Source organism: Emys orbicularis, chromosome 1, assembly GCF_028017835.1.
Source record: "Emys orbicularis isolate rEmyOrb1 chromosome 1, rEmyOrb1.hap1, whole genome shotgun sequence".
NCBI lineage: Eukaryota > Metazoa > Chordata > Testudines > Emydidae > Emys > Emys orbicularis.
In genome coordinates this window covers 206,613,594-206,626,282 of record NC_088683.1, presented here as the reverse complement: position 1 = coordinate 206,626,282, position 12,689 = coordinate 206,613,594, and positions in this window count along the sequence as shown.

Genomic DNA, 12,689 nt, shown 5'->3' with positions numbered 1-12,689 from the left:
ACAACATAGAATTGTTGAGGAAATCAGTAATGTATTGCTGCTGGTTTTTATAACGCTCTAGCATTTAAACATTTGTCCCTTTGTGTCCTGTACCACACACATGTTGAGAAGATTAAAGGTGTCAGGGAGACCCTTTAATATAATGAAAATGGATCATGGGCAGCTGGGAGAAATAATTCTGAGTTGTCTGCAATCAAATGTGTACTTGGAGTACATCGTCCTTGCTGCTGCTAGTGTTCTGGCAGACTAAAGAACTCTATGGTCACTCATGTAACTGTCCACTCTAAAGTAATTGGACGGGGTTTGATTCATGCCTGAGGCTACCCATGGGATGTGTTTAATCAGTACAGCTCCAGGCTCCCTCAGTACATTTCCGCTCTGGCCAGCACCACACACTTTTAAAGCTATTCTGGCTGGCTCTGGGACCCCCAGCATAGTGGGTTTTGTGGGAATAATGCTCCTCTGAAACCCCTTCTGTGTGGGCTTTGTGCCCCTGCGTGTCCTCTGCTAGAATCCACACTGGTTTCAAGCCCATTTTATTTCCTCATAACAAGGCTTGGCAGAATTTGAGTTTGGGGGTTGGTTTTGTAATTTTCATGGCTAATATCAATGTTTATTTTTAAGCATTTTTATTTGTATCAATTTAAATTTTCACCGTTGCACAAATTTAAATGTAAATTTTCAGCGTTCTGGGAAATTATGGGGAGGGGTAACAACAGGGAGGGGCAGACAATAACTATTTAATGACAGTAGACGTTGAGATTCAAAAAGTTAAAGCTTTATAACCATTACTACACAGATTGTCAGTATCAGCTGTCAAAATATACAAAGTAAAGATCCTGAAACCAAACTCTAATAAGTTCTCAAGCAGCATTTTTCTTACTTTGCCTATTGGTAAATTTTGATTATTACCAATGGAAATATTTTTTTTCTTTGGTTTATGTGTATCCTGTGAAATGAACATTTATTGACATTTACCAAATAAAAATCTGCGGCTTCCTAGCCTACCCATAATGAACCCATATCGGTTCTGTTTCCAGAGAATTACTGACCAAGAAAACTACCAATGGATCATGGTTAAAACATGATTTTCGAAAGCACTGATATTAGTCTTATTACTGCACAATACAGCTGCACACAAATCCCATTCACCTGTCAATTATATATTAATAGTTTTGTTTCCCTGCAGTTACAATATCATCTACATTTCTTATATTCTCAGCTGTGACAGGGCTACAATATGGCTGATATTTGCATCTGTGCAGATAAGGTGACACTTGGCACACAAGGTGGCTATACAACCCTATCTCTATCCCTGCAGAGAACCAAGAGGAACTGGGAATACATCACGGTACTTTACTTCCCCCTACAAAAAATTGCTATTTTCTCTGTGCCCAATACAGCTCCTACTCAGAACTTTTATTCACACAGTTCAACAAGACTCTCAGTGTGTTCTGTGTGGTGCCATTGATCCTGAGACTACTAGTCAGCTGCTGACTGACAGAGACAACAGGACACATTGAGCTGCGTTTCCTGGTTTCCATTTGTGCAGTCACAATTAAAGAGGCTATCTGTACATTAGGGTATGTCCTAATATTATTTTTCTGCACTTTACTCAGGTCAGAAAAGACAAATACCCTCACTCCCAAAAGCAAACTTCTGCTGGCGTCCCAAAGAGGGCAGAGTTAAGGTTGTATGGATTGTCCTGTGTGAGAGTACCACCTTAGCACTGCATTTCCCACGTCACATCTCCATGTGAGTCTGTGAGGCTCAACTCACAGAGACATACTTATGCTAGCTCTCATCAAGCTAACCTACTAAAATAGTAGTGTAGCTGCAGTGGCACAGGCTAGCCACCTGAGCATAAACCTATCCAGACCCCGTGAGTATGTACTCAGGGCAGCTAGCCCATGCCACTACTTGCTGTTGCCCATGTTACCACGGCTACACTACTATTTTTAGTGCACTAGCTCAATGAGAGCTAGTGCAAGTATGTCTACTTCAGCTGGGAATCACATCCCAGCTCCAAGTAAAGACACTGCGCAATCCCAGTTGTACTTTATTTTATGGTAACCCTAACATTTATAAGGAGTATGTGGGAGGGACCTAGATTGCCTGTCATGGCTTGCACACTTTTCACTTTAGGGAATTAAACTCGTGCATTCAGGAAGAGGATGAGAATGAAAGGACACTGTTTTGTGGCCACAACCTTTACTCCCTGGAACATATTTCTGTTGCTTTTAAATATACCTTGCTTTGTGACACCCAGACCCTTACTCTGGAACCTGTACAAATTAATAGCACAGCAGTGACATTGTGGGTTCCCTATAAAAATGTTTTATTTCTCCTTGCTTTTAAAAGCAATACTACATGGGGAAAAAAGCTGGCATGACCATTTTATTTCTCTTGAACAAATCCAGTACCTTGCTATGTTACAGTAAGAGCCTGTATTTGAGGGTAGGCCTACACTACGAAATTAGGTCGATTTTATAGAAGGCTGTTTTTAGGAATAGATTTTCTACAGTCGACTGTGTATTTTCCCACTAAGCGCATTAAGTCGGCAGAGTGCGTCCTCACTACCGTGGCTAACATCGACTCACAGAGTGGTGCACTGTGGGAAGCTATCCCACAGTTCCTGCAATCTCTGCTGCCCATTGGAATTATGGGTTAAGCTCCCAATGCCTGATGAGGCAAAAACATTGTCACGGGTGGTTTTGGGTACATGTCGTCACTCTCCCCTCCCTCCCTCTCTCCCTCCTTCTGTGAAAGCAACGGCAGACAATCATTTTGCACCTTTTTGCCTCGATTACCTTGCAGACGCCATAGCATGGCAAGCATGGAGCCCGCTCAGCTCCCCGCTGCTGTTGCAAGCCTTGTAAACACCTCACGCATTATACTGCAGTATGTGCAGAACCTGGCTAAGAGACAGCAGCATGAGGACGATTGTGATGAGGACATGGGCACAGACGTTCCTGAAAGCACAGGATGTGGCAATCGGGACATCATGGTGGCAGTGGGGCTGGTTGATACAGTGGAACGCCGATTCTGGGCCCAGAAAACAAGCACAGACTGGTGGGACCGCATAGTGTTGCAGGTATGGGATGATTCCCAGTGGCTGCGAAACTTTCACATGCGTAAGGCCACTTTCCTGGAACTCTGTGAGTTGTTTTCCCCCACCCTGAAGTGCAGAAATGCCAAGATGAGATCTGCCCTGACTGTTGAGAAGCGAGTGGTGATAGCCCTGTGGAAGCTTGCAATGCCTGACTCCTACCAGTCAGTTGGGAGTCAATTTGGAGTGGGCAAATCTACTGTAGGTACTGCTGTGATTCAAGTAGCCAATGCAATCACTGATGTTCTGACTCTGGGAAATGTGCAGGTCATAGTGGATGGCTTTGCTGCAATGGGATTCCCTAACTGTGGTGGGACGATAGATGGAACGCATACCCCTAGCTTGGGACCAGACCACCTTGCCAACCAGTACATAAACTGCCAGGGGTTCTTCTCAATGGTGCTGCAAGCACTGGTGGATCACAAGGGACATTTCACCGACATCAAGTATCAGAGGGGTAGCCGTGTTAGTCTGGATTTGTAAAAAGCAACAGAGAGTTCTGTGGCACCTTTAAGGCACCTTTTCACCGACAACAACGTGGGATGGCCGGGAAAGGTGCATGACACTCGCATCTTTAGGAACTCCAGGCTGTTTGAACAGCTGCAAGAAGGGACTTACTTCCCAGACCAGAAAATTACTGTTGGGGATGTTGAAATGCCAATAGTTATCCTTGGAGACGCAGCCTATGGGTCATAAAGCCATACACAGGTAGCCTGGACAGTAGTAAGGAGCAGTTCAACTATAGGCTGAGCAAGTGCAAAATGGTGGTAGAATGTGCATTTGGACGTTTAAAAGCTTGCTGGCACTGTTTGCTGACTAGGTTAGACCTCAGCGCAACCAATATTCCCATCGTTATTACTGCTCGCTGTGTGCTTCATAATGTCTGTGAGAGTAATGGGGAGATGTTTATGGCGAGGTGGGAGGTTGAGGCAAATCACACATGGCTGGGCAACAGAATTCGGTTTCCAGGCAGCCATGGTAAGCCAAAAGGTATGCGGGTTTGGCTTCTAACGCCTTGATAACATGTGGGAATGTTTTCAAACTGCAGCACCCTCCTTTCCCATAGCAAGCAATGCCGGTTGAGTTTGCCATTTAAAAGGAGGGGCTGTGGTTTTTGGGTGGATGTGCAGCACACACCTCCCCCACCCCTCCGCGTGGCTATTTGGGATGATCCCTTCACCCCTCCTCCCACCGCGTGGCTATTCTCAGGGATGATCCCTTTTAGCCATGTGCAAACAGCCAAGCATGAATGGGGTCCTTTTACTGTTCCCTTACAAAAATTCTCCTATTTCAACCAGGTGACCATGAATGATATCACTCTCCTGAGGCTAACACAGAAAGATATAGATCGAATGTTGCTTGAATGCAACCAAAACCCAGGACCATTCGCTGCCATGCTTTGTGCTGTGAATATTCCAGACTACTTGCTACTGGCTTGGCGCAGTAAAGTGTCCTACCGTGGAGGACAAAATAAGGCAGCCCTCCCCAGAAACCTTCTGCAAAGGCTTTCAGAGTGCCTCCAGGAGAGCTTCATGGAGATGTCCCTGGAGGATTCCTGCTCCATCCCCAGGCACATTAACAGACTTTTCCAGTAGCTGTACTGGCCGCGAATGCATCCCAAGTCTTCAGGGCGAATCAAACATTAAACACTATTGCTTTTAAACCCTGTACTGTAGTTACAAATGTGCACTCACCAGAGGGGCCTTCTCCGCCTTCAGGGTCTGGGATCCCGCCTTGGGAAGGTATTGGCTCCAGGGTGATAAAAAGGTCCTGGCTGCCGGGGAGAATGGATTCACCGCTTGAATGCTGTGCATTCTCCTCCTCTTCCTCCTCCTCTTCATCATCCACAAAATCCTCCTCCCTGTTGCGTGAGACTCCCCCCTTGCAGGTGTCCACAGACAGTGGTGGAGTAGTGGTAGGTTCCCCCCCTAGAATGCCATGCAGCTGATCATAGAAGCGGCATGAATGGGGCGCTGACCCAGCGCGACTGTTTGCCTCCTTTGTCTTTTGGTAGGCTTGCCTGAGGTCCTTGACTTTCATGCGACACTGCTGTGTTGTCCCTGTTGTAGCCTCTGTCCATCATGCCCTGTGTGATTTTGACATATATATTAGCACAGGTTCTTCTCCCCATACCGCAATCAGATCCAGTGTCTCCCGTTCACTCCATGCTGGAGCTCGTTTGTGATTCTGGGGGGACTGCATGGTCACCTGTGCTGGTGAGCGTGCCACGCTGACCAAACAGAAATGAAATTCAAAGGTTCCCGTGGCTTTTCCTGTGTACCTGGCTAGTGCATCGGAGTTGAAAGTGCTGTCCAGAGTGGTCACATTGGAGCACTCTGGGATAGCTCCCGGAGGCCAATAACATCAATTTGCATCCGCACTACCCCAAATTCGACACAGCAAGGTCGATTTTATCACTACTCTCCTCGCTGGGGAGAAGTACAGAAGTCAATTTTAAGAGCCCTTTAGGTCAATGGAACGGGATTGCTTGTGTAGACACATTCATTATAAAATCGACCTAACGTGGCTAAATTCCACCTAACCCTGTAGTGTAGACCAGGGCTAAGGGTCTGTATTAATAACCAATAGGGACTTTGTGATTATAATTCTATGGAAAAGGCAGATTTCTGCCTCAGATGAATTTGTAGCACTTCCTAGGATCAAGACCCTTAAAGGACTGTGCAGAATGTATGTGGCTCCATTCCCCACTGGAACTATTTGTGCTGTGGTTACCTCTTGCGAAACAGCTAGAACCCTGAAACCAAGTCCTGGCAGGTGAAATAAACAAACAAACAACAGAAACACCTTTTCAGTTCATTTAATTGTAATTTAAAGGCTAGTGTGTGTTTTTGTTAGTGATTCAAGGTCTTATAAGTTTTTGATTTATATATATATATATTCTGAAAGCATTTCAGTTTACTTTAGATACATGCTCAGTCTCACATTTTGTGTGGTGAAAAGTCCGTTATTAAGCAGCTGAAAAAGACTGGATCCAAGTCCTAATAAAATGGAACTTTTCTCTTTCATCTGCAGCATTTATTCTCACCACACAAAATCGGGCAGCTAATTACATGCTAACATTGCCAGACCCTTGTAGACCCCTAACCTCTGGCTGAGTTACTGAAGTCCTCAAATCATGGTTAAAAGACTTCAAGTTACAGAAAATCCATCATTTACACTAGTTTAAACCTGCAAGTGACTCGTGCCCCATGCTGCAGAGGAAGGTGAAAAACCCCAGGATCTCTGCCAATCTGACCGGGGGTGGAGAGGGGGAATTCCTTCCTGACCACTAATATGAGGATCACAGTGCAGCACAGGAGATATAATCCGGGAGGAGACGCTGTCCATAAGAAAGAATGGATGTATGAGGCACCTGAACTACAACTCCCATAAGGCACTGCAGTAGCTCAGAAAAACACAGATTAATGTCAAATTTACCTGAAATGAACTGAAACATTTTGATTCAGGAATGTTAAAACATTGCATTTCAATATTTCCACATCAAAGTTTTTTGGAACTTCCATGAAAAAAACTCAATATTTCAATACTTGATGAAATATTTGTTTCAAATATCATAATTTCACACGGTACACAAATTCAGATTTTTTACTAGCTCTCATTTTTTACTTTACTTGACATTTCCAAACACCTTTGTTGCTGTACCTCTGACATCATAGTAGAAAAGTTGAGGGGTTTTTTTTTTAAAAAAAAAAGTCTTATCCTCTCAGCCAATAAGCCTAATTAACTCCATAAAAGTATCAAATGTGTACATTTATGAACACATATGTTTCTAACTGTCTGAAGCCAGAGGAGGAGTGCGGAAGTCACAGAGACCAGCTACCATCCTGGGTTACCTCAGTAGAAAAGGACACCTGGACAACAGCTTTAAAATTTTGAATCTCAGGGTATGTCTACACTATGGGATTAATCCGAATTTACAGAATTCGAATTTTGGAAACAGATTGTATAAAGTTGAATAATGCGGCCACACTAAGCACATTAATTCGGCAGTGTGCATCCATGTACCGGGGCTAGCATCGATTTCCGGAGTGTTGCACTGTGGGTACTTATCCCATAGCTATCCCATAGTTCCCGCAGTCTCCCCCGCCCATTGGAATTCTGGGTTGAGATCCCAGTGCCTGATGGGGCAAAAAACATTGTTGCAGGTGGTTCTGGGTACATCCTCACCCCTCCCTCCATGAAAGCAACGGCAGACAACCGTTTCGCGCCTTTTTTCCTGGGTGAACACTGCAGACGCCATACCACGGCAAGCATGGAGCCCGTTCAGCTCAAAACAGCAGTCATGAACATTGTAAACACCTTGCGCATTATCATGCAGTTTATGCTGAACCAGGACCAGAAAAACGAGACAAGGAGGAGGCTGCAATGGCAGCGCGGCAACAAGAGTGATGAGGACATGGACATGGACACAGAATTCTCTCAAACCGCGGGCCCCGGCGCTTTGGAGATCATGTTGTTAATGGGGCAGGTTCTAGCCGTGGAACGCCGATTCTGGGCCCAGGAAACAAGCACAGACTGGTGGGACCGCATAGTGTTGCAGGTGTGGGACGGTTCCCAGTGGCTGCGAAACTTTCGTATGCGTAAGGGCACTTTCATGGAACTTTGTGACTTGCTTTCCTCTGCCCTGAAGCGCCAGAATACCAAGATGAGAGCAGCCCTCACAGTTCACAAGCGAGTGGCGATAGCCCTCTGGAAGCTTGCAATGCCAGACAGCTACCGGTCAGTCGGGAATCAATTTTGTCTGGGCAAATCAACTGTGGGGGCTGCTGTGATGCAAGTAGCCAAAGCAATCACTGAGCTGCTGCTATGAAAGGTAGTGACTCTGGGAAATGTGCAGGTCATAGTGGATGGCTTTGCTGCAATGGGATTCCCTAACTGTGGTAGGGCAATAGATGGAACCCATATCCCTATCTTGGCACTGGAGCACCAGGGCAGCCAGTACATAAACCGCAAGGGGTACTTTTCAATGGTGCTGCAAGCACTGGTGGATCACAAGGGACGTTTCACCAACATCAACGTGGGCTGGCTGGGAAGGGTTCATGATGCTCACGTCTTCAGGAACACTACTCTGTTTAAACGGCTGCAGCAAGGGATTTACTTCCTGGACCAGAAAATAACCGTTGGGGATGTTGAAATGTCTATAGTTATCCTTGGGGACCCAGCCTACCCCTTAATGCCATGGCTCATGAAGCCATACACAGGCAGCCTGGACAGGAGTCAGGAGCTGTTCAACTACAGGCTGAGCAAGTGCAGAATGGTGGTAGAATGTGCATTTGGACGTTTAAAAGGTCGCTGGCGCACGTTACTGACTCACTCAGACCTCAGTCAAACCAATATCCTCATTGTTATTGCTGCTTGCTGTGTGCTCCACAATCTCTGTGAAAGTAAGGGGGAGACCTTTATGGCGGGGTGGGAGGCTGAGGCAAATCGCCTGGCTGCTGATTACACGCAGCCAGACACCAGGGCGATTAGAAGAGCACACCAGGAAGCGCTGTGCATCAGAGAAGCTTTGAAAACCAGTTTCATGACTGGCCAGGCTACAGTGTGAAATTTCTGTTTGTTTCTCCTTCATGAAAATCCGCCCCCTTTATTGACTCATTCTCTGTAAGGAACCCACCCTCTCCCTTCCCCCAGCTTGCTTTCAAAGGAAATAAAGTCACTATAATTTAAAAATCATTTATTCTTTATTAATTGATTATAAAAAGAGGGAGAGAACTGACAAGGTAGCCCAAGTGGGGTTTGGGAGGAGGATCGGAGGGAAGGAAAAGGCCACTAAAAAAAGGTTAAAATAATGACAGCCTTTTGCTTGGGCTGTCCACTGGGGTGGAATGGGAGGGTGCACGGAGCCTCCCCTCCCCCCCGCGTTCTTACACGTCTGGGTGAGGAGGCTATGGAACATGGTGAGGGGGGAGGGTGGTTATACATGGGCTGTAGCGGCACTCTGTGATCCTGCTGCCATTCCTGAAGCTCCTCCAGATGCCGGAACATGTCTGTTTGCTCACGCAGCAGCCCCAGTGTTGCATCCTGCCTCCTCTGATCTTCCTGCTGCCACCTCTCATCTCGAGCGTCTCTCCTCTCCTCACGTTGGTCCCTCATGTCCTCATGTTGGTCCCTCCTGTCCTCATGTTCACTGGCATCTTTCCCATACTTTGATACCGTGTCCTTCCACTCATTCAGATGAGCTCTTTCATTGCGGGTCAATTCCATGATTTCCGAGAACATGTCGTCTCGCGTCCTTTTTTTTCTCCACCTTATCTGAGATAGCCTTCGGGACGGAGGAGGGAGGCTTGAAAAATTTGCAGCTGCTGGAGGGAGGGAAAAAAGGGAGAGAAGTATTTTAAAAGATACATTTTACAGAACAATGCTTATACTCTTTCACGGTGAACAACACTATTCACATTACATAGCACATGTGATTTCAGTGCAAGGTCGCATTTTGCATCTTAATATTGAGTGCCTGTGGGTTTGGTGTTAGAGATCACAGACGCAGGTCCAAGCAACAGAATTCGGCTTGCATGCAGCCATGGTAAGCCATTGTCTTTCGGCTTTTGGGTCCTCCTTTCCCACATACCAAGCAAAGCCCGTTGAGTGCTGCGGTTTTCCTGTTAACCTGAAGCAACAGAAAACAAACTAACCCCCCCCCCATCCAATTCTCTGGGATGATCACATTATCCCTCCCCCCACCGCGTGGCTGGTATCAGGGAAGATCCCTGCAGAAACCAAACTAACCCCCCCCCCCCATCAATTATCTGGGATGATCGCTTTACCCCTCCCCCCACTGCGTGGCTGGTATCAGGGAAGATCCCTGCTAGCCAAATGCGAAAAGCTCAGTGCCAATTACCCACCCCCACTCCCCCACCCCGCTTGGCTAACTACAGGGAAGGATTTCTTTTCAGTCACAGGCAAACAGCCCAGTAGGAATGGCCACCTCTGTCCCCTTAATTAAATTCCCGTATTTCGACCAGGTTACCATGAGCGATATCACTGTCCTGAGGATAACACAGCGAGATAAAGAACGGATATTGCTTGAATGCCAGCAAACACCGGGACCATACGCTGCCAGGCTTTGTCATGCAATGATACCAGATTACTTGCTACTAGCATGGTGTGGTCAAGTGTCCTACCATGGAGGACGGAATAAGGCTGCACTGCCCAGAAACCTTCTACAAAGGCTTTTGGAGTACCTCCAGGAGAGCTTCATGGAGATGTCCCTGGAGGATTTCCACTCCATCCCCAGACACGTTAACAGACTTTTTCAGTAGCTGTACTGGCCGCGAATGCATCCCAAGTCCTCAGGGCAAAGTAATCATTAAAAAACGCTTGCTTTTAAACCATGTTTTATATTTACAAAGGTACACTCACCAGAGGTCCCTTCCATGGCTTCATGGTCTGGGATAATGCCTTGGGGGGGTTGGGAGGGTACTTCACTCAGGCTGAGAAAAAGATCCTGGCTGTTGGGGAGAACAGAGTGCTGTGTGCTCTCCGCAAGCTCGTCCTCCTCCTCCTCTTCCCTGTTCGCAGAATCCTCAGGTGTGGCTGATGAGATTACCCCCTCCTCGGAATCCACTGTCAGAGGTGGGGTAGTGGTGGCGGCCCCCCCTAGAATTGCATGCAGCTCAGCATAGAAGCGTCATGTCTGCAGCTCTGACCCGGAGTGACCGTTTGCCTCCTTTGTTTTTCAATAGGCTTGTCTTAGCTCCTTAACTTTCACGCGGCACTGATCTGAGTCCCTATTGTGGCCTCTCTCCATCATGCCCTTGGAGATTTTTTCAAAAGTTTTGGCATTTCGTCTTTTGGAACGTAGTTCTGCTAGCACTGAATCCTCTCCCCATATAGCGATCAGATCCACACTGGTATGGTCCATGCTGGTGCTCTTTTTCGATTCTCGGACTGCATGGTTACCTGTGCTGATGAGCTCTCTGTGGTCACCTGTGCTCTCCACGCTGGGCAAACAGGAAATAAAATTCAAAAGTTCGTGGGGCTTTTCCTGTCTACCTGGCCAGTGCATCCAAGTTCACATTGCTGTCCAGAGCGGTCACAATGGTGCACTGTGGGATAGCTCCCGGAGGCCAATACCGTCGAATTGCGGCCACACTAACCCTAATTCGAAATGGCAATATTGATTTCGGCGCTACTCCCCTAGTCGGGGAGGAGTACAGAAATCGATTTTAAGAGCCCTTTATTTCGAAATAAATGGCTTCGTTGTGTGGACGGGTGCAGGGTTAATTCGAATTAACGCTGCTAAATTCTAATTAAACTCATAGTGTAGAACAGGCCTGAGGGATTTCAGTGGCTACTTTAAAACTTTTTAAAATTTATTTTAAATTTGACATCAATAGCTCTCCTGGTTTGTCACGTCAGCCACATCACCCCTTGGGTCAGGTGAGTCTCCATTCCCACAAACACCAGCAATTCTCAAGAGAGAGAAAGGGAGACATAGAGGTTTGAGTGCCTGGGGATTTCCCAGGCACGCACTGAACGCTGAAATGGAAGCTCTAGAGGCATTTTTAAACTTTAAAAGCACAGGATAGCAGGACTGAGCGGTGGTATTTCTGTGCCCCTCAGCCTCAGAAAAGAGCAGGCCAGCTAGCCACCCATCTGCTGAGGATATTAGCTGAAGGAGACATCCCAGGCACCCCTTTGCAGTGGATGATAGGCTGTTAGGGTACGTCTTCACTACCCGCCATATCGGCAGGTAGCAATCGATTTATCCGGGATCGATATATCGCGTCTTAACGATATATCGATCCCCGAACGCACTCACCGTCGACTCCGGAACTCCACCAGAGCGAGCAGTGGTAGCGCAGTCGACGGGGGAGCCGCAGCCGTTGATCCTGCGCCTTCTGGACCCCAGGTAATTCGATCCAAGATACTTCGACTTCAGCTACGCTGTTTGCATAGCTGAAGTTGCGTATCTTGGATCGATCCCCCCCCTAGTGTAGACCAGCCCTTAGGCATCTCTCCTACTCCCCACACTCTGACAGCGTCTCTGGTGAGAAGTGGGAGGACAGGGAAGATAAAGGCAAGGTTTAGGGGCTATGCTGGGACCTTCTCAAGCTCCCTTTAGAAGGGATGGTCCTTAAGTTTCCCAAATGTCAATAAGACTCTAGGCAAATTCTGTTTGGAGAATATTTTATTAACTTGATTGATTTATTTAGATATTGGTTGGAAGGAAATTCCATTCCAAAGGGAGTCTGTCCAAAGCTCTCAGAGCCCTTGACAAACATTAAAAACACAATGTAGCAGCTGCAAAGCATAAATTAGCCCAAACGGCCACGCTGCTTCTTTCCACTCTACCATACCTCGAGTAATCACCGCTGGTGTGATTAGTGCAGTTTAACACCTCCACCATACTGTCCCATGAGACAAATACCCCACCTCAGCCAATGCCAGCTCAAACAGATGAGCTTTGCAGCATGCCAGGAAGGTCAAAAAATTTAGTCTGTTTCTGACATTGGGGTGAGGGACAGCATTCCAAAAAAGAAGTGCCAGTATGGCGAGCCCTCTGCGAGCAGCCCTTGTCTTTTGTAACACACACGTTACTTTTACAATAGTGGAT